Source organism: Perna viridis, chromosome 13 (assembly GCF_037379345.1).
Source record: "Perna viridis isolate PV_CMFRI_1.1 ecotype Kerala chromosome 13, ASM3737934v1, whole genome shotgun sequence".
Classification (NCBI taxonomy): Eukaryota; Metazoa; Mollusca; class Bivalvia; order Mytilida; family Mytilidae; genus Perna; species Perna viridis.
Window position 1 is genome coordinate 18822413 of NC_142457.1, and position 22682 is coordinate 18845094.

Consider the following 22682-nt stretch of genomic DNA (forward strand, 5'->3'; position numbering starts at 1 on the left):
TTAGTTACAATGAAGAGCAATTATTTAAGAGGATATTTTAGTCATTGCCAAACAAAACAAAATGTATTCAATGACATGTGCTCATCATGATTTCAAGGCAACATGTGTATCCAATTAAGAACATTTTCAGGATTTCAAGGCAAAGATAGTCACAAATTTAAGAATATCATAAGGATTTTAAGGCAACACTTGTACTCAATTTAAGAACATTATAGGGATTTTAAGGCAACACTTGTACTCAATTTAAGAACATTATAAGGATTTTGAGGCAACACTTGTACTCAATTTAAGAACATTATAAGGATTTTAAGGCAACACTTGTACTCAATTGAAGAACATTATAAGGATTATAAGGCAATACCTGTACTCAATGTAAGAACATCATCAGGGTTCTAAACAATACATGAGCTCATATAAGAACACATGTGTATCCAATTGAAAAATATCATCAGGACTTGTATTCAGTTAAGAATATCATAAAACTATTATAGGCTGTGTACTTGTACTGTAACACTACATTTTTGTGGTTTGATCAGAAAAAGACTTGAGTATACAAGTCAACATGTTCTGACATCAAATACAATGATATTTATGTCTATGTTGACTATCACTTGCAAACTTTCTAACATCTTGTAATTTAATGCCATTACAGGACTTTAACTTTTAAGATAGTTCTATTGAATTGTACATCTTTTTTGCATTTCATGTTGTTTTAATTACTTTGAACTCAAAGATTAATTTTTAAATATTAGTCACCATTTCAAAAATATAGCTCCTTATTTTTCAGAAAATTTGTCACTAATAATCCATTAGTCACCCCCCCCTTTTCCATCCATATCTAATAATGATTGATTGTAGTACAGTTACACCAGTCTAAACCAAACATTTAGTAACCTGTCTAAACCAAACACTGAATAATAATAAAAAAAAACTGTCTAAACCAAACACTGAATAATCAAAAAACCTGTCTAAACCGAACACTGAGTGATCAGAAAATCTGTCGAAACCGAACATTGAGTAATCAAAAAACCTGTCGAAACCAAACACTGAGTGATCAGAAAACCTGTCTAAAATGAACACTGAGTTATCAGAAAACCTGTCTAAACCAAACACTGAGTGATCAAAAAACCTGTCTAAACCAAACCCTAAACTATCTGAAACCTGTCCAAACCAGACACTTTTTGAAGTCCCTAAATATCAATTTAAATGTATTTCAAACCTAAGAAAACCATACACAGTCTAAACCAAACAGATTTTAAAGTGGTTTGGTTTAGATTTCATTGCATTGAGCCGATTAAATCAATTACATAAGGCACCTTGTAAAAATTGCAATCAGAGGCAGAATAAAACAAATTTCTGTTTTAAGAAAGGAGAAACTTAAAAAAAAAATCAAAATCAAAATCGTAAATTTACCTCAAAAAGAAAATCTATCCAAAAGATAACGGCAAAGTCATCACAAAAACAGAAATCCAAATTATGAATGAATGAAAAGACACAAGTCAGAAACTTGAAATATCAAATAGCCTTTAAAAAATAATCCAAAAAGAATTTCAGATTTTTTCAGTTGCCATAGCAACATCTTTAAATTCACTTTAAATATTAAAATGCACTAAAATTAAATCTATATGACAAATTTTACATCCATCTAAGGTAAACTATGACAGATTAACAACAAAAAATACATAACCTAGGCTAAACTGAAATAATTTTCAGTTTCTTTTCATAAATACAAAACAACATACAAGCAAGAAAAATGGCGATTAAATTGCACTCACAACAGCAAAATTACATACTTCTGAATACATTTGTTCAAACTAAATCTCTCTCAGACTGAAGGGTTTGTTTCTAACAGAAGTTAACTGTATAACTATTAATTTTTACGGTGTACTCAGTGTTTTCATTAGGAACAGGCTGGAGGCCAATTTGCATGCTTCAAACACCTGTTTGGCCAGTTCAAGAGGAAAAAATTACATATCATTTAATTAAGAATTAATAAATTTGTCTTGTTCAAATTTTTAACTGACCTTTTAGGAGAAAAAATAGTGAAAACACTGGTACTAATTTTCACTATTTTCGCAATGGACAGAAAATCATGGAAAATAGTACCAGCAAAATTGATTTTTGACACTATATAAAGCTTCTCATTTTTTAATTCTGCAAAAATTGATACCAGCGAATATGTTCACTTGACAGAATCCGTGAATATTAGCAACCACGAAAACTAATATGCTGACAGTAGTATAAACAGATTTGAAATATATTGAAACTGATATTTTTATAGAAGATGCTTGGTTTATACAGGTTTTCCGTTTTAGAGATTCAGATAAGAAGTTATTATTGTATAAAAAGAGTGCAGCATCTAGCCTTAATTATGTAGTAGGTCTCAGGCTAGAATAAAACGCCCCTTTAGTCTCTATACAAAATTAACCTACACTTAAAAATTGCTAATGTTTCTATAAACATTAAGTGAATATTTTACTTTGCAGGGTAAATAATTAAACCATGAAAAAAAAAACCTTTATTTTTCAACATCAAAACTTAAGGGTAGATATGGTGGTGGGCTTTTTCCAGTGGGGAGAGATAGATTTTGTCAATTGTAATGATAGTAAAAGAAGAAATCTAGTTCACTAAGGTTGGGGTAGCTAGATATTGGATACCTAAATGCTAAAGTACATAAAATACATTACTAAACCCAGTGCTACAACCCATGGTCTAGGGATTGTCATCTTTTCAAGATTTTATGGTTAATGCCATAATTTCTTGAATAAATTATGAGGGAAACATACTACCAAACTTCAATTAATTTAAAGAACATATCTTTTAAAATAAATAAAATCAAGTTTGAAATATTTAAGAACATAACTTTTAAAATAAATAAAATCAAGTTTGAAATATCTTAAAACTTGGCCTTACTTGAAATGTCAACCAGACTTCTGAAAATTCAATGAAGAAACAAGTAAATCATTTGCTTGACCTAACATAGTTCACAAGGTCAACCACTTGTATCATTGCACTGTGATAAGACCTTCTTACTACAAATAGTTAAGTACAGGCCAACTTAAACAATAGGTAATTCAATGTTACAAAATTTGACTCAAATTGAATGTCATAACTTAAGTACCATCTAACTTAAACAAAAGGCAAATTAATATTTAATCATTTGATTTTAAAAATATTGAATGTCCATAGAAGTACAGAAACCCAATGTGTCAATTCCCATAAGATATGTGTATAACATTGATTTCACAAAGTACAATGCATTATGGAGCTAAATTCTACCTTTAGTTTTACACAAAGGAAGACTGTATATAACCTTCTGCTGCAACTATTAGCTTTAAAAATGTCATACCAGGTTTACTATCTTGCAATGAGACATTTGCTCAGAGAAATCAATGTGCTAAAAATAGAATTGGAATTCCCCTGCCCATGACAAAGATAGGGTGTTGAATTTACATCACACAGAATTCATTACAAAAACTAGAGAAATAAGCATTGAAGGAACATTAAGTAATACCATACCACAATGGTGAAAAAAGGGGAATGACAAAATTTTCAAAAAGACCTTACTCAAAAACTACATTTTGGATTTTGCTGAAAATTTATGGCATCTTGTATTTTATGGTACTTAACAAATATGCAAACTTTAAAAAAATTCATTAATCCAATCTCAAGTTGTCATCTGGAAACTGTTGGACGGACAGGAACAGACACACGGAAGGGCTGATGAATGGACAAGCAACTTTTCTGACAGACGAAAGGGACAAGTTGAAGAACTGAAAAAGATGGATAGATAGAATGATCACTCTATACCTCCCTTTTCAAAGTGAGGGTATAATTAAAATTCAGTAATCAGGTGTCCATTTTATAAGCAAACAAGGAGAACATTTATCAAAATTATTCTTCTTTCAAAGAATGGGAAGATTACATTTGCAGCAAATTTGACCTTAATCAATCCTATTGCATCTTCTTTAAAATATGACACCTGCAGCAAATCTGACCCCACTCCATCTTATGGCATCTTCTTTGAGAATGGTCTAGCAATTATTGATATTCATGTAATTTCAAGATTAAAACATAAAACAAATCTTGCGTACCAAGCTTTGCATTCAATATTTATATTTTGGATTTGATCTTTAATGAATCAACTCACAAAAAATAACAATTTTGAGACCTAAAACTGGTTGAAATTTGAATTTGTTATTAAAGTACCTTTACAAAAATGTTGTGTGCAGGGGATATTCTTTTTTTTTCTAGTAAACACATCAAATCCCTTCCTGTTATTCTAATCCTCAAGGCAATTAGGAAATTACAAAAAAAAAAAAATGTTTTTTTCTACTGTGTCAGCATTTTCATGTCGAACACCATGTAATTAGCTTGTTCTTCTTCAAAGAGAAGATAGACATCTCAGCAGGGTTTTGACCAGAGTCAATGATACTTTCTAGAATTAAAAAAAAAAAAAACTGAAGAACTACTTATTACAATTTCAGTTCATCCTTCACATACATCACAACTGACTTCATGAACTTTAAAAAAAAATTTGTACAGTAAAACCTGTCTAAACTGAATCACTTTTGGACTGTAGAATTTGTTTCGTTTAGACAGGTGTTCAATTTATCCAGGTTCAAATGCATGTAAACTAATATATAGGGACTGTAGAAAGTGTCTGGTTTACATGTATCTTCAGGGTTTGGTTTAGACAGGTTTTCTTGAATAAATGAAATTTCAAGGACTATTTCTTGAATTAAAAAAAAATGAAGGGTATAGCACTGACAATTATTCCAGTTTTAGGTTTTCCTTCATAGCCATTGCTACTGACTTATTAGACCCTTTTTTTAAATTGTCTGAAGGAGGTAGACCTAGGGTAAGGGATACAACTGTTGAAATCAGTGATATGTTTGTATCATAGTCAATATCACGTAAACCTATCAAGCTTTCATTTGAAACAGAATGAAATATGTCTAGGTTACTTTGGTGCTTACATGAGATTGATGGGAAATGCTGAATACAAACGTTCCAATGATTTGTAACAGTTGTGTCCCATACCCTAGATCTACCTCTTAAATGATATTTTGACTAGATTGAAGGGCTTTCTATAATTTCAGTGACTAAATGGACAGTAAAGCAGTCAGCTGCTTATATTTTTAGCTAGTACTTGAAGAATATCAGACAGAATTTTAATCCTAAAAATGATTGGATTAGATACTTCTAAATCCACTTTGCAGACTTTAAATCTATGTAATGTGGACACTTATTCCATATAATACCTTTCCATCACATTTATTTTCATCAACTACAGAGTTTCAAGTATTAAAGAGGACAGGGTTGATCCAGGGATATTTAGGGGTGAAGAAAACGTGGGAAGTGGAATCAACAAAAAACATAATTTCCAACAAAAAGGGAGAATTAACAAAATTTTACAAGCAATAGGTGGGAGATTAACAAACTTTCCAAACAAAAGGGGGGTCTAACACTGACCCCCCCCCCTCCCCAGGGATCTGTCACTGGATGTACCAAAATAAAACAAATTTCTTCCAGATTCAATATAAATTTCAATCCAGATTTTGAACCAATCCATGCAACTTTATTTTGATACGGATTATGAACCAATCCATGCAACTTTATTTTGATACAGATTATGAACCAATCCATGCAACTTTATTTTGATACGGATTATGAACCAATCCATGCAACTTTATTTTGATACGGATTATGAACCAATCCATGCAACTTTATTTTGATACAACTATTAAACTAGCGACTGAGTGATTGTTACCTAACATGACAAATAACATGTCAAAAAAATTATTTATTTTGTTCCTCTTTTGTACACAAAGAGCCTTCTTATTTTAAGAAAAAGTGCCAATAATTTTTTAATACATATTATCAGGACAATAATGAATCCTGCTTTCATTTTTCTTGAAAATTTTAATCCTGCTTTTGTATTTCAAGTTTGATCCTAGACCCCCCCCCCCCCCACAAAAAAATAAAACACAAAACATAAAACAAAAATTAAGTGGTAGTTCCCTAACAATGTAATTTCAACACAGTTGCAAGTTTTGCAGTATCAAAACCATTACAATAATCTTAATATTCACTCCCCCTTTTTTCCATATTAGCTAAGACTGCAGAATCAATTAAGCATTATAGACTTCTTCTGTATACCATCAGATAAATCTTAACCCACTTACAATCCATCATAAGAAAATATTTGATTGGCACTTTGACTGGGCTAAAAGGACTTTTCCAACATCTTTATGATTGAAGGATCAATTCTACCATCCAACTCTCCAGACCTATAGTCTATGAATACAGGTAAACCTTAACCGACTTTCACAAATTAGATCAATATCTGAGACCTGCCTTTATTTTAGAATAATTTTATTTTAAATTCTTCACCATTAAAGGATACATTTTGGCATAAGTTACTTGTTCATTCATAACATTCTATCAACAAACAGACAGACAGACAGACAAATGGATAAAAATAAGCACAGACAAACAAACAGACAGACAGACACAATCTAAGTCTAAAAACAGTACCTTAAATGTAGCTGGAGGTACAAATCTAACCTTGTTCAGAGTTCAGAAAATGGCCTGTCAGTCCTGACTTACATAACTATACCAATTTTTGTTCTAGAGGGCCAATACCAGAGGATGTCAGATTGAACTGACTTGACTTCTAGAAGAACCACATAGAGAATATCAGTTTTTGTGCACTCCATTTGATCTATCATATAACATCCTCAACACAGACAGACCAACAAATTAACCAGGCATTAGAATATCATTACTTAAAAACTGTGGCTGCTGGTACAAAAATAGTGACACTACCAGGAAAAAGAAGGAAAATGTCATTTATCCATGCCAATTTCAGTGGAAAAAGACATACACAGCTCCTATTAACTATAGTAAAACCCAATTTATCATAACTTCCTTTTGAATGGCCAGCTAAGGATGTTTGCTGCTCTGATTAAGAATAACAAGGGTTGTGAAATCTTGTAAAATCTTCCATGTAAGAACAGTTTAAATAGAAAAAAATGTTGAGTCAGTGACCTTGTTTTTGAGATAAAAGCATTCAAAATTTTGGCAGAAAAAGGATTTTTCTTGACTTTCCATAGATTTTGTCTTGGTAGATTGTATCAATGCAAAACTTAAAATAAATAACAAAGATTTCATAAAAACTTCCCAAATAACATTTTAAGGTGTGTCTAATGAAAGTGGGGGTCACAGGGAAAATATATATATGCTATGAAATGGATAAAACCAGAGGAGTCCAAAATATGGCAAAAATGGCTGAATATGAGCAGGGAACATCCTCAAGTTTAAAGGAGGTGTTTAATTACATGAAGTAGTACAGTTCTGTCTTAAAGCTTGGCAGAAGCTTAGAATTAGTGATTCATGCATATATTTATCCTAAAAATCTTTTGATGACAAATACTTCAGTAGGCTTCATTGGATCTGTATGTGACAACGGCACAAATGGAAGTTGGTCATAGAAGATATTACAACATGAAGTTTGGTTAAGTTCTACTATACAAAAGAACGGGAAAATATCCTGCCAGATTTTTACACTATAACAAAAAAAAATAGCGCAGATTCAAGGAAAAAAATGCAGAAAGAATTGCTTTTGAACAGTTTCACTGATTATCTTTTGTTGTGTTTAGGATGTAATAATTGTGTTTATACAGTTTCAATGATTATCTTGAGATATGATGAAATACCCTATGCCTGATTTTTAGACAAACCTATACTTACAAATCAAGATCTAGAAACATCAGAACATTATTAGCTGTGATAAGATTTAACAGGTTTAAAGTGTTAAAGACGGATTACATTGTAATAATATTTCTTATTTCACCCACTAGTGCAAAAAGTTTATTCCAGAGTTGAGCAACTCAGCAATTCAACTGTAAGTGTCAGTCCCTGTAAGAATCAGGCAGTGGGTGAAACATGGTATGAACAAACCCATCATTTTGAAAGTTCAAATGACTATTTGCACCATCATAATCAAGATAAAAAGACAAGATTTTCATATCACTTTGGTCAACTGAGTTACAGTTTCATTGAAATGTACTGAAAATGAACATTCCAAGGGTAGATCACTCCGTCAAAAACCTTATTTTCCTAAAAATCTATTGAAAAACTGGGCAAATCCAGTGATGCAGAGATCAAATGATGTTCTTTTCAAATAGAGAAAGTGATATTCTGATATTATATTGTCAGATTGGTGGGTTTTTGACACGCATGTTTCTGATTTTTCCCATTTTGCCTGATTCTTACAAATACTAGCAAATAGAGGGAAATATACAGGTGAAATTGAGGCCATATTTGTCAAAAGGTAATGATGAACCCCAAAATCTGTCAAATGGTTCTTGAAACATCTTGAATTTGGACAACAGACATTTTATTGGCTGGACTTACACATTTATCAAAAGATGAAGATATATCGTGCACAAGTTTCTATGAACAACCACAACAATTATGCTAATGACACTGGCAACACGAGACACAGCAGACAACTAGTATGTGTTACCCTACCGGTGCATCTGGTCAATGCTCCCAGTTTTTAGTAGAGTCTGAGCTGCTAATTTACTTTTGTTATTTCGTATGTATTATCTTGGTTATTTTATGTTCTTTGCTGAGTAGGTCTTGTTTTCCATGTCTGGTCCTTGTTCCTTTATTACATTCTTTTCAATACTGCCAGAATCTTGTTCCCTTGATTACTCTCTCATAAACATGTTTAAACAAGAAAGAAAAACTATTCCTGTTCCGGCTAGAAAAGAATATATGGTAAAGGATGTCAGCCTAACCTACTTGAAAAGAAGAAAATTCATGAGCAATCTAAGCACATTCACATCCTAAACCAGCTACTTAAAAAATGGACAAAAGACTATCGAGACCTTCCATTATAAAATATTCATGTATTATTCCTCCTTATAAGACTAGAAAATCCTATCTAAATTGTATCTGTAGAGACTGAGAAAATGATTTTGTCTTATCTTAAGAGAATAAAAAGAAAGAGTCTCAGACATATTTTTTGTGTTAATCTTTCAATTATTCTTTCCCAGTTATTTCAAAGGATAGCACTGTTCTATACAAGTTTGCATACCATTAGTACAGGGCACTTCAAAGAAGCTTAAGATATACAGTGAAAATATCAAAAAGTTTACAGAGGTGGATATAAAAGCTAGATTTCAGATCTGAGGGGGTGTAATCTAAAATTTTAGGGAGTAGCAGTCACGATACTTTTTCCATTACAATGTAATGATTTATGATAATTTTACTCTTACAAACAAAACTGAAATACAGTAAAACTTTCTCAACCAAACCCTTTAGGACTGACATTTAGGTTCTGCTTTGACATAAGTTTGCACACTTCAAAATGCATTTACATGCATAACATGATAAAAGGAAACTTAAGACAATGTCTCCATTAGACACACTACAGGATTATTCAAGTTTTGGTTAAGACACTCACTCTCTCTGTTTCACCAAGATATTTGAAGACATTACTGCATGAAAAAGAATGATAATTCAATTTACAGCTCTACAAAACATCTACATCATTAATTACACTTCCATCATATATCTTCATCTTGACCTTTGACCTAAATAAAACATACAAAGCAACCTTAATCTACCTGAATAAAAAAATACATACAGGTCTTCATCTTAATCAGAAATTCGTCTCACAAACCTAACACCAGATATCATCTAGGACTGAGGACAGTTGCAAAATGAACCAGTATACAATTAAGGCCACACAAATATATTTCTTGCCAGAATATCTAGAACATTTTCAATGCACAATGAATAAGCTGAAATTGGAAAAAAAGTATAATAAAGGTTTGCCATTATTTTTTGCACCTCCAATTTTTTAACAGCATATTGTCAAAGATATCCACATTTCCCCCAGAAAAAAAAACTTACAGCAGAGATAATGTAAATTGGTTTAATTTAAACTTAAAAAATATGCCAAATCCTTCACACTGTGAACAATGCTTCATAATTAGAAATTTGCAGAACAAATTGGTGTTCAGTACATGTACTTGTTAACGCATGGCTTCAAGGTCTGAAGCCGTAGGTATTTAATGAGTCTAGAATAGAATGCAACTGCCTAAAAGAATCAGGCAGTGTTGAAAACATGGCTTGTGTGAACACCATATTGAATGTGCAGTGATATTCATTTTACCATGGAATCAACGATCTGCTGCCAATGTAAATTTGGTGTTGTTTTTAGTGACATACATCCTCCCGCAAAAGGTCACTTTTCCTTGGCAACAAGGGTGGTCTTATAAAGGGGGAATTACTGCATTTACTACATAGGAATTAACATATTAAAACCAGATTTTCTTCGTGTGTGTGTGTGTGTGTGTGTGTGTGTGTGTGAACAACTCAGGGGATATAACTCTGCCAAAAAGCATTTTTGTTACAGAGAAATCTATGTTTTCCAGTTTGCATAGGAATGTATTTAAAAAACATCAGATTGGTTGGGTTTGGCATGGTTTCTAAATTTTGCCTTTTTCTTAGAAGGACTTGTACTGAATTCAACCATTCCATTTCTACTGAGCTTTAAATTGTCTGCTACCATTACAGCTAATTAGTGCCCATTCTTAAGCTGCAGGTATAATCATTATTATTAAAAGAATTCTGAACACAAAAACTAAACTAGTGCTAAACTATTTTTGTCTTTTGTTTGTTTTTTTTTATTTTTTTTATTTTTTTTTTTTTTGGTTAATTGTCGGTTAGGGTTTCTAACTATTTCTGGAACAATTATTCAACATCTTTAGGCAAAATATTGCAAAGCATTTGTAAGGGAAAACATACACAGAAAAGGAATAGGCAACTGTAATTGAAAACTAGAAAAAACTGAGAACACAGCTTATTTGTTGATACCTCTCCACTCCCCTTAGAAGACGAAAACAAAATAGGACATACACAATGACTCCATGTGATAGAGAATGTGTGAAAGTTTCATCAAATTCCATTCAGCTGTTTAAGAAAAGTTGTGGATTTGAATTTGGAACTGCTGGACAGCATGAACCCTATATACTACCCACTTTTCAAGTGAGGGTATACTAACTATAGAATTAGAAGGGAAGCTACTAAAAATCCAGTATTGTATGAAAAAAAGTATATGATTCCTGAAATTTACTAGTTGAGACACTTGTTCCACTGCAATAAGTATTTCATCTATACTATGATTAAAAATATGTAAAAAAGTAAATTTTTCAATCTGTTTATTTCTGGCAAAATTTATAATGCATGTAATAAATCAAGGTTCAATTCTCTTTGATGCTCAACTTTATTTACTTCAAAACATCTTATACCACTAAATCAATCATTATATACAATACAAAAACAGTAAACTGAAAATGTTTATCCTTAAATTAAATACAAAACACACAAAACTTGCAACTTTTTCTTAAATAGAAAGGCAATAAATTATCAGATCATAAACAAATATGAAACAGCAAAGATGTTGTTTTATTTATCAATAACAAGTATGGCATCCATATGTACAGATCAATCAACGTCTCCAATGATGATTTTGAACTTTAAAATAACTTAAAAATAAATGCATTGATGTCAGAAGAAACTGAAGGCGTTACATGAGTTACAGCACATACAATGATGATGTTCAAGGAATAGACATGTATCATAGCGCATTAAACAGTTAACTTCAGAACATGGAAATAGTCTCTTTTTGATTGAATGACCATTACCTGATAAACCTTACAACTGATCAGAAGATTTAAATTTCTATCAACATTTGGTTGAATTGATTCCCTCCCAAACAGCGTACACCAACAAATTGAACATCACAAACACAATGCACCTTAGACACAAAGGTATTGGCATACACTCAGTGTAAGTCTAAATTTTAAAAAAAAGTCCAAGTTGCAAATTTGATGTTACTAATAGGGGCAAAATGTTCTTCTGAACTGCTTAGTATACATATTTTGCATATATCTGAGAGCCTTATGGGATAAGATGCTTTGTAAAATTGTCCTTTGCTGTTACATTTTACCTTTCTGCTATCTTTTTTTCTTTTTATTTTTTTACTCCTACCAAGAATGTGACCACCAAATAAAAACGAAGCGGAACAGTCTACACTGGTTGTATGCTGAAAGCGAAACAATTGAATCCCCAGTTGTACCATGGTGCATTAAACCCACACTAACTCCAGCAACAATCTGCCCCATAGATTCAAATTTCTATGGAATGATAGAAAGTTTAAACCTTAAACAGTTCCTTAGGTTATGGTCATTCAGCTATCAAAGCTGAATCTAGAGTGATCACAAGGATTTAAACTCCCTGAGTTGTCTCATTTTAGTGTGCTTCTATGAAGTCTGCAAAGTCACACTAAAGGACTCCAACATAAATAGTCACTGCTTCTCTACAAAACATGTGATATATAGAAGATAGATATCAGCAAAAAAAAAATACCAAAGCATCAATAATTGGACAATTCAAATACATCAAAATCCAAGTACTTGGTCTAAACATGAAACTTAAAGAGGATCTACACAGCCATATGTGCCATATATGATAATCATATGGTGCTCGATTCATATGATAATCATATGGTAATCATATGAAAATCATATGATATTTCTCATCTGGTAGTCATATGATTATCATATGATAATATGAGCTTGAAAACATATGATAATCATATGTTCATTAAAAACATGTGATTTCTATATGATGACCATGCGATTATCATATTTTAACTGAAACATATGATTATCATATGGTGCACAGTTTATATGATAATCATATGATGCAAACCATATGATTCTCATGTGTGGCACATTTGCCTGTGTACATACACAATGTAGCAAAAATAACAAAATAGATTACATTTAAAAAATACAAGTTAGTAAAAAAAAGATATAATACAAAAAACGGAAGCATTAGTGATAAGAACTACCATATAAATTATATGATCAAAGAGTAATCAAGGGAACCAAGATTCAAAGTGGCTTGGAGTCAGAATAATGTGTCCAATTGGCTGTAATGCCTATACCTATGGATAGTTGCTTCTGTAGCTCTGTCTGTCAGACATACATTGCAGGGTCTGCTTGCCTGAACAAATACCCTGTCTTGAAGTGCTTGAAATATCTTTCAAAGGCTTAAACCACAATTAATCAATCAAAAAGATTTCATGGAATGAGGGAGGGAAAGACTGACATAACAGATAACATTTTTTTGTCAAATCATGACAAATTCAATGACAAAATGACAAAAACCCAAACCACATTTGAACTGAAGATACATAATTTGAAAATAAAGACCTTAGAGTCAGCAAAAATTGTATCTAACTCTCAAGTTTTGATGGCATAACATGTATCAGTCAACACCTACAAGTAAACGCTCCTACATGGAAGCACTGAACTTTATAAGAAAGGAATAATTGTCAATGAAAAATGTAAACACTGAATGCTGGGTTATGTATTTCATAGCAGTAACATAATTTACCCATACAAAACTAAAATGATCAGGAAATCTCTGAGTGTTGGCTCACTAGTGATACCCCCGCTTTCATGCAATCACAATATAAGGGAAGCAAAGAGACTTCTTTGTAAACAGGAAGTTGTTGCCATTTTTTTCTATAAATGTCATAGAAAAAATGATGACAACAACAATGCCTGATGCATTAAGTCCACACAAAATGAAATTTCTGAAAATTCAAGGTGATTTATCTCAACAAAATTTTGAGCACAGCTCATCACCTGAAATCCAAGGTGTGACCTTACAGATCTTACAGAGTGCATGCAATCTTTTATAACCTAAATAAAGTAAGCATGACATGAACCTGTAGTGCGGTGGTTGTTTTTGTTTTTTATGTTCATTGTTATTCATTTTACGTTTTTTCAATAGATTAGGTCTATTTTTGTATTTTATGAATAGTTGGACCTTTTACAACTTGCTTTATGGTATGGGTTTTGCCCATCATTGAAGACCATGTTGAGACTGAAAGAAGTTTTATTTTCGTTGCTTGGCTTTTGGTGGATGACTGTCTCATTGGCAATCACAAAACATCTCCTATTTTTACATGACTCAAAGATAGGACAAACCTTGCAGATTACGTTGCAGAATATTGTCTCACTAAATTAAAGATGCAGAGTCAGTCTGCAGCCAAACCATCAAAGTCAATCACTGAACTACACTAACACTGATTGACCAGCAGTACTTAGTGTCCATTCTACTTAACCATTCCAGTAGACATCCAGTTTATTAGATTATGCCTCTGAAGTCATCAGAGGTCAATAAGGTCATCAAGTTCCAGATTAAGAATGTCAACTAATACAAAGAATAAGTATGCAGAAAAGAAATTGAAACAAATGTATCTCATGTGTATTTCTATGTTCAGGACTGCCATGAAAAACATATGTTTAGGACAATGAAAAACAAGGGGAAAAATCAATGGTAATCATTTGTCTTCAAGATGACTTAATGTATTAAAAAGTATGGTTTACAATTTTGGAAAAATATTTGCTTTCCACATGACTTTATAGGTACTAAAAGTTTTCTTTCCATATTGGTTCGAATCATATGTTGAAACTTTTTCTGTGTAGTAATGTAAAATCGGTCTATTGAGAACCCTCAGGGTACATTCACATTTTTTACAATGCTCTTTTTAAGGACTTCAGGATTTCCATATCAAGACTTTCCAAACACTATCACTTCATGCATTGTTCAAAGAAAAATGCTATTTAACCTAAGGTGCATTTTGCAATCTCTTCAATACAATCATTTCTTGGAATTTGATTAACCATTGAGCAAACACTGAATATGTAAAATTAACCACCATTTTTTTAAACTTTCCTTAATATTTTAGAAGTCTTTAAAACTTTCATTAATAATTAGATATCCACATAGTTTTAAGGATCCCTAAATCTGAAGTACTTTCAAAATCATGATTTTTTCAAATTTCGTTCTCAAGTACTTTAAAGGATTTCAAGTACCTTCCCTGATCCCTGAACCCTGAATATCTCAGAAAACCATCTGAAGCAGACTGCTTAAGGAGGTAGACCTAGGGTAAGGGACATAACTCTTGAAATCAATGATATGTTTGTATCATATTCACTTTCACCAAAGCATCTCAAGCTTTCACTTGAAACAGAATGAAATCAGTCCAAGTCACTTTGATGCTTACAATAGATTGATGTAAAATGATGAATAATAATTTATCAGTGAAAGTTCCAATGATTTGTATGAGTTGCATCCCTTACCCTAAATCTACCTCCTTAAGAAATCTCTTCATATCCCTTTCAATTCATTTTACACCTGTGTACCTAAACAGAATAAAATCTTCAGTTTTATAGAACATGTTTAACTATACACTTCTGTATGAGGGGTTCTTTTCGGCAAATTTATCTGCACAATCCTGTGTGAAGGGTTTCATTAGGGAAATTTATCAGTGAAAGGTTCTGTTAGGCTAATTTAACTGTGCACTTCAGTGTGAAGGGTTCTGTTAGGCGAGTTTAACTGTACACTTCTGTGTGAAGGGTTTTGTTAGGTGAGTTTACCAGGACACTTCTGTATGATATTGAAAATTGCATTTAGATATACATTTTCACATACAGGAAGTTAAAATTAACCTTAAATTTCCAGAATGTATATTATCACAATTTTTCAATATAATATTGACAGATGATTTATATTTTGTCTCAGAGGCAGTAGAACTGGGTAAAGGCAATATCTAGGGCACATACACAAGGTTTGCTCCCTATTAATCCAAGCTTTGCTCCCTATTAATCCAAGCTTTGGCAAAAAGCATATATTACTTTCAATGACTTCAATTAACTGTCAGTCTCTGTAAGAATCAGGCAGTGGTGAAACATGGTATAAAAAACCCATCATTTAGATGATAGCAGAATGGCAGGTCACTCTGTCACAAATATCATTTTTTTATCATTCTATTGAAAAATTTCTGAGCAAAGCCAGTGATGCAGAGATTAAATAACAGTCTTTTCCAATAAAGAAAGAATTCTTGAGTGATTTTATTGTCAGATCGGTGGGGTTTTGACATGCATGTTTCTTATTTTTCCCATTTTGCCTGATTCTTACAAACACATACACTTAAATTTCCCCTGAATCCAAAGGGCATGTGAAATAATGTAACAGTACATTGACACATTCCTTGGTTTTTTTTCTCCATCAGACAGCTGTAATTTCAGATATGTTTACATGAGCACTAGAATATAATGTTCTGAAATGTTACATGTAAATGTGTGGAGTGGTTTTCAAATATTACTCTTTTTCTCAATTTTTTTTTTACGTTTTATGGCTAAAATGCTCCTCAGCAGAATGGGTTATTTCCCTTACAAAACTCCTCAAAATGTATCACTCATACACATAAGAATTCTTTTAAAGAAACTACTTTCAAAATTACAGAGTTATAAAACTTTAAAAATCCAATAAAAAACATGACAAATTACATCCTAGTTTAACCAAATTGCAAATACATCATGTTAAACTTTTGAAGCTAAATTAACTTGATAAAAATGACAATAAGAATTCCTACCCCATAATTAATTAAATTAAAGAATTGTAAAAATCCAATAAAATGAATTACCACAGAAACTTTATCTATCCTATACTGTTACAAATTCTCTTCACCACCAAAGTGATGAATTATTCACAATAGTTTTTCCTCTGTAACAATCATATACAATTTAGCCTAACACTTTGACAGATAACGACAAATTGTGTGATTACCTCCCCTGATAATTGCCAGAATGCCAAGTAGAAATACCTTGATGTCAAAGAGATTTACATGTAGGTAATGGAGAATGTAGATTTTACTACATGTATGTTATGGAGATAATAATGACTGTTGTAATCCCTCTATCAAATTTCATAAATAATGCATAATTAAATGGTCTACTTCCAGAATAATTAAACAACCTGATTCTTGCGTTATAGAAAAAAGATGTTTGAGGTATCAAATACAAACTACATGTATTTTCAAAAGACAAATCCACTACAAAATTTTTGGTTGAAAGTCAAGTTCTATCATAAGCAAGAATTAGTTAAAAAACTAATTGGTAAACTTTCAAGATGATAAAATAATTTGATTTGTAAATCTAAAGGATTTAAATAATCTCTTGTAATTCTGAACTATGTAACTAATCAATTTTTGTAAATTGAAAGTTATCTTAGCTAGATTTTGATCATTCTGCATTGATCAGTAAATATAACAACAGCATATGTTATAGTTAACTTCACGTAATAGACTTGGTCTTCTCTTGACTAAATAAACAAAAAAAATAGATAGCCGATGCAGTAAATTTTTTTTCTTTAAACTTACAATTTTCTGCATTTCATTCTGGAAATAACACATGGCAGGCAATTTCAATTTTCGATATAATTTTTTTTTCGAATGCCACTAAGTTATCAGTATTTAGCCCATCGGGAAGCAGACTTGCGATCAGGTGACTTGCGTTTCCTTGGAGGAGTAAAGGGTAAAAACTGAAACTATACCAACTTTGTCAGAAAAACACCTGGTGAACTCTCTTTTCAGTATTTTTTTCTTTTTTCATTTTTTTTCTTTTTTTTTTTTCTTTTTTTATTATACTTAGGTTAAAATACCTGCAAGTTGTGGCCTTAGGAAGCTCATTAAGTGATTGCCAATTAATCAAGGAAAGACCAACTCAATCCCCAGAGGTTAATTATATAATTCACTGTAAATAATTCTATAATTATCAGTATACCTCATTAAAACATCCTGAATAGAACTTCCCTAGATACTATGTTACTACAATTTTTTAATGTGTAGAAAATCATTGCCCATACTACACAAATACAAATTGATGAAATAATTACAAGGAAGTTTTGGTCTAAAGAAGACAGACAGACAGACAAAGAAATGAAAAGGTTCCAGTCTACTATATGACTTTTTTGCCAAAAACTTCATAAAAACAATAAAATACTCCAAGAGGGCATCAAACCATTAACACACACCCTGAACATTCCCTCTTTTTCTGTATAAGACTAAATTTTTTAAAAATCATAGCATCATAGAGATTCCGAGAACCAGCACTGGTTGATTGACTGATACTGGTTTAACACCATATGGAAGATATTTCATGCCTTTCTGGATGAAAACATACTGACACACTGAAGCAGATATTTATTCTAGAAGCACACAGAAGCAACAGTCCACAAGCATGCACTAAACTAAGTGCATATTGACTTGCAGTAAATAGGTTCCTCTTTGATCTTTGATCCCCTTTCATCCATTTTGTTCTTGTGCATAATTCATGGCTTCAAACTGCATTAAAAGGAATATCAAACAAGTGTTGTCATGGCGACAACAATAAAGACACCTCATTGGTTCTGCTTCTAAGTTTTAATCTGGAGCAATTCAAAGAGCAAAAATGTTTCATGTGACACTTAATTGCATTAACTTTTATAGAAATTTGAGAGTCCATTAACTTCAATAAAAGAAGAAGAAATGTGTAGAAATGAGTTAGCTCCCTTTCATAGGTTAACATGAGAATATTGACCATTTGCAAACTAGAACGTATTAGGTAGGCTCAAATTTATTGAAATCATGCACAATTTTAAATCCGTTGCTGTAGGGGGTACAACCTGTGTCAGGAGGTAAGCTGTAAGTATCAAAATCACTGCTGTAATAATTGTTATATACACAAACCTACAAATTAGCTTAAAGTGGCCTAAAATTATACCAAAGTCACACAGAATTTTACTAATGACAATATTAAACGTTCAGCACTCATCTGCAATAACCTACAAATTCACTCATAGTGGCATAGAAGTATACCCAAGTCACACCAAATTACTCAATGACAATGTTAAACATTCAGGGCTCATCTCCAAATAAAGTTTCCTTTGGGAAAAAAGATGCAAGGAGATTAATAAGTAATCAATGAAAAGGATATAACAAATGTTACCTATGGCATTGAATCACTTGCTGTTAGGTATAGTAAAACCTGTCAAATCCAATACCTATTTATTCCATTTAAGGTCATTTTCAAGGTCATTACAGTCAAATTAGAGGTTAAAATTTCAAAGTATGAATAAGAATGCAGCAAGACCTATCAACCTAATGGCACAGAATAGCTGTTTAAAGATGTTGGTTGTTCTTTCAAAAAATAACAAAAGTTTTCAAATGGTTGTGAAATATTTAATATCTTTTATTCTAGAACAATTTAAGAAGAAAAGAGCTGATGGCTCAGTGTGCTCATTTTTCAGAAATAAGCATTTAAAGTCTTGGTAGGAAAAGGATTTCTCTTGATTTTCCATAGGTTTTATCTTTAAAGCAGGATACAGGATTTCATAAAATAAAAATCTCAAATTGAGGTGTTTTTAACGATAATATGAAAAGAAGGCTGGGGTCACTGGGCAAAATTAATTATGCTATGAAATTGGGGAGTAAAAAAAATCAAACAAAATGGCTGAACATGAGCAGCAAACATCCTTAAGAACAGTAAATTTTATCGTTCTTTTAAACTTTTCCCCTTGTATTGAAAACAACCACAAGAGTAAATATAGATTCTCCTTCAGTCTCGAAGGCATCTGTAGTTCTTTACCCTCTCAATAGTCAGATTACAACCCACAAGCTTCAGTGAGTGGGTTGAATCTAAAATTAAACTATTGAGAGTGGAGAAATCTTGTAATCCCCAAGAGCTTATAGTAGGAGAATCTGTTTCTCCCATGAAATCTGTAGAAAACTCTGAAATGTAAATTGGCAAGAAAACATTCACGAAAATTTAATCACTGCCCTGAGTTTAAAAGGTCACATGCATTTTTAATCCCCGGCTTAGAATGGGAAAAAAACATTTTACCCACTTTTTCCTTCGCACCTAGGAATAATTGTTAAAAGTAAGTTAAAAGGGAAGGAACTTATAAGGTAAGTTATCTCCCCTATCTTAATAAGGTAAGTTATCTCCCCTATCTTAATAAGGCAGTTATATCCCCTTATCTTCAGAACTGTGGTATTCATGGAAAGTCCAGAATAAAGATATGATCAACTTCCTGTCTCTATAAAAAATCAAATGGTTTCAGCCTTAAGAGATTACTTTCGTGCAAGCTTCAACATTCATCAAAAGATGGACATTTAAACCTGATATGACCACTACAATACGATACAACTTTTGTTTTCCAAGTATGCAAATGAATCATTAATCTATCCCCCATCAATATGCAAATGACATGTTATCTATCAAAGTGATATAGCAATTAACTAATCACCCATAAAGGATGTTGCCCAAATTAGGTTAAGTATTTCCATAATTTTTACAATCTGTCTCTTTTTGGGATCATTGATGACAAATTCCACTTCAATTTGATTTTTACTAGTTCATTAATGCCAGGATTAGTGCTTACTTGGAAGGTATCACACAAGTAAAGATAATTCAAACTGAGTTCACATGAAACTAACATCATGTGACATTAACTTCAAATTCAAATTAATCTATCATGAATTCACAGTTACCTAAATGAGAAATTTTAAAGGGAAAGACCATGTTGCATGTTGTTGTGAAGGTCATAAATATCAAAAGTAATCTGTTAAATATTCATAAAAATTAAATTGAAACAAATTAATTTCCTTTTCTTAATTAATAAATCAAGATTTATAATTAGAAAATTTGAATTTCCCACGCCTATTTGGTGCCAACATGACCAGTTGCACTGTGACATCACAAAGTCAGTTTGTAAAGTGAAAGTAAATAGGTAATTGATTACAATGTCCGAAGAAATCGCAAATTTGGGACTTTTCCCCTATAATTTCAACCCAAAATAAATAGAAGAAGAGATTGAGGCACAACATGTATAAGCAAATGTCAGACATCATCGACGAACAACGGGATTTGCAGCCACATGACTAGCATTTGTAAGGAAAATCGTATGGCTACTTCCGAAGAATTTTCGTGTTGCTGGTAAAAAAACTTTTAAAACATTTCTCTTTTATCATTCGTGCAATCGTAAGCTTGACAAGTCATCGTGTTTTGGTGATTAAATAAACATGATCGTAGAAATATTTACAGAATATTCTTTGTTTACATATTATTTGCAGTACTTGTATCAGTACCAAACTGACTTAGTGACGTCACGAGCCAATCGGAAGCTATCGGTAAAAATCAATAAAATCCTTCCTTATATTTCAAGGATTTCGAACTTTGCATAGCCTTGAGCATTTTAGAATGGCGCATTTTGCATCAAAGGTTATTTATTTTTGTTTACGTGGGTATGATTTATCATAAGAGCCCAACTTAATGCAAAGGTGGTCTTTCCTTTTAATTATTTTCCGATTAAACATTTTTATGTATATTGTTAATGAGAAATTCACATGAAGATTCAATTCACATATATTTCCTGTAAAATTTGCAAATAAATCAGTATGCTCAAATCTAGTGAAAATTCTTTCAAAATATAAATGTTACACCCTGTAACACCAAAAATAAATAACATTGATAATTACAAAAATGCAACTTGAACCATCAATAACATGTATCAAAAGGTTTCTTTTCCACCTTTAAGTACCATTCTGTGTAAGAATCAGGCAAGGGGTGGCACACCCTACTTCTCAATCTGGTCTTTTTTGCCTCAAACACATTCAAATACATCTAGAAAACAACTATTAAGGTATTTAAATTTATCCTGAAGCATTGGTGATGTAGATATGTTTTGACTGCTCATATAAGTAAAAAACTTGGGGAAAATTTTCCAACCATTTTTTTCATAGTGCATTTCAAATAAATTTGACCTATCAATATCTCAAAAACGCAAACTTTACTAACACTTTGACAGAAATTCCTTGAGGTAATGAGGTACAAATACTTGAATAATGCAATAAAATATCTGTGTATTTTTTCTTCATGTGCCACACCTTATACACGTTTTGCCTGATTCTTAGAAGGATGAGTACTTAAATATTTTTAAAAAGTGTATCGACAAACTACCAGACTTTAAAATTTTCAAATGTTCCTGATGGGCATTTATAATAACATGACCACCTGACAAGTGTAACAGATTACTAGACACCAAATTCTTTAAATGCTCCTAATAGGCATAATAATAACGTAACACACCTCACATGTGTAACAGACTAACAGACATGAGAATCATAATTGCCTTTGGTGGGCATATACAAGTATAATTACAGGGTCTCATGCAACCTGAAAAGGATAACAGACTAGCAGACCCAGAAGTTATTATATGACCCTGTTCAGCAGAACAAAACTCTTAACACTTGCATCTATCTGAATGTTTTATTTTCATATCACTCTCTTCAGCAATAAATCTAATACTTCCATGATAAACAAAGCAGACGTTATCAATCTAAGAAAAAGATAATCCAACTAATCATTCGTGAAGGATATTGGCCAAATTTAGAAAAATATCTCCATATTTCTGACAACTAATCGAGCAAGCATCGTTAATGTTCATTGTAACTCCGTCTCAAGAGATAGGGGTAGGAGTCTACTGTCTTATCTCTTGAGCTAAATGTTTTTTGTCAACAATGCATGAGAGTGTTTTGACCATAAGAGTCAGTGAAAGCTCTAAAAATCTTTTCGTAAGAAGGGGGAGGCAACCAGACATGGATGTTGTCTTATCTGTGTAGCTACATGTTTCCTGTGACCACTGTGTACCAGTGTTTTGACAATTTGAGGAAGTGGTAGATCCTGAAAATATATTGCCTA

At 32.0% G+C, this 22682-nt stretch overlaps 1 protein-coding gene across 3 annotated transcripts in view; it reads right to left on the reverse strand.

Moving 5' to 3' along the window:
* Positions 1 to 22682, reverse strand: part of LOC148599833 (dual specificity calcium/calmodulin-dependent 3',5'-cyclic nucleotide phosphodiesterase 1A-like) — a 344294-nt gene that overhangs the window by 232828 nt on the left and 88784 nt on the right. The window contains exon 1 of one of the 3 annotated variants that reach the window (XM_088559425.1): positions 16589 to 16631. The exons of the other annotated variants lie outside the window; for them this stretch is intronic. The gene's annotated coding sequence lies outside the window, so the exon portion shown is untranslated. Of the gene's footprint in view, positions 1 to 16588; positions 16632 to 22682 lie in introns of those variants that run through there. 3 annotated transcript variants of the gene reach the window in all.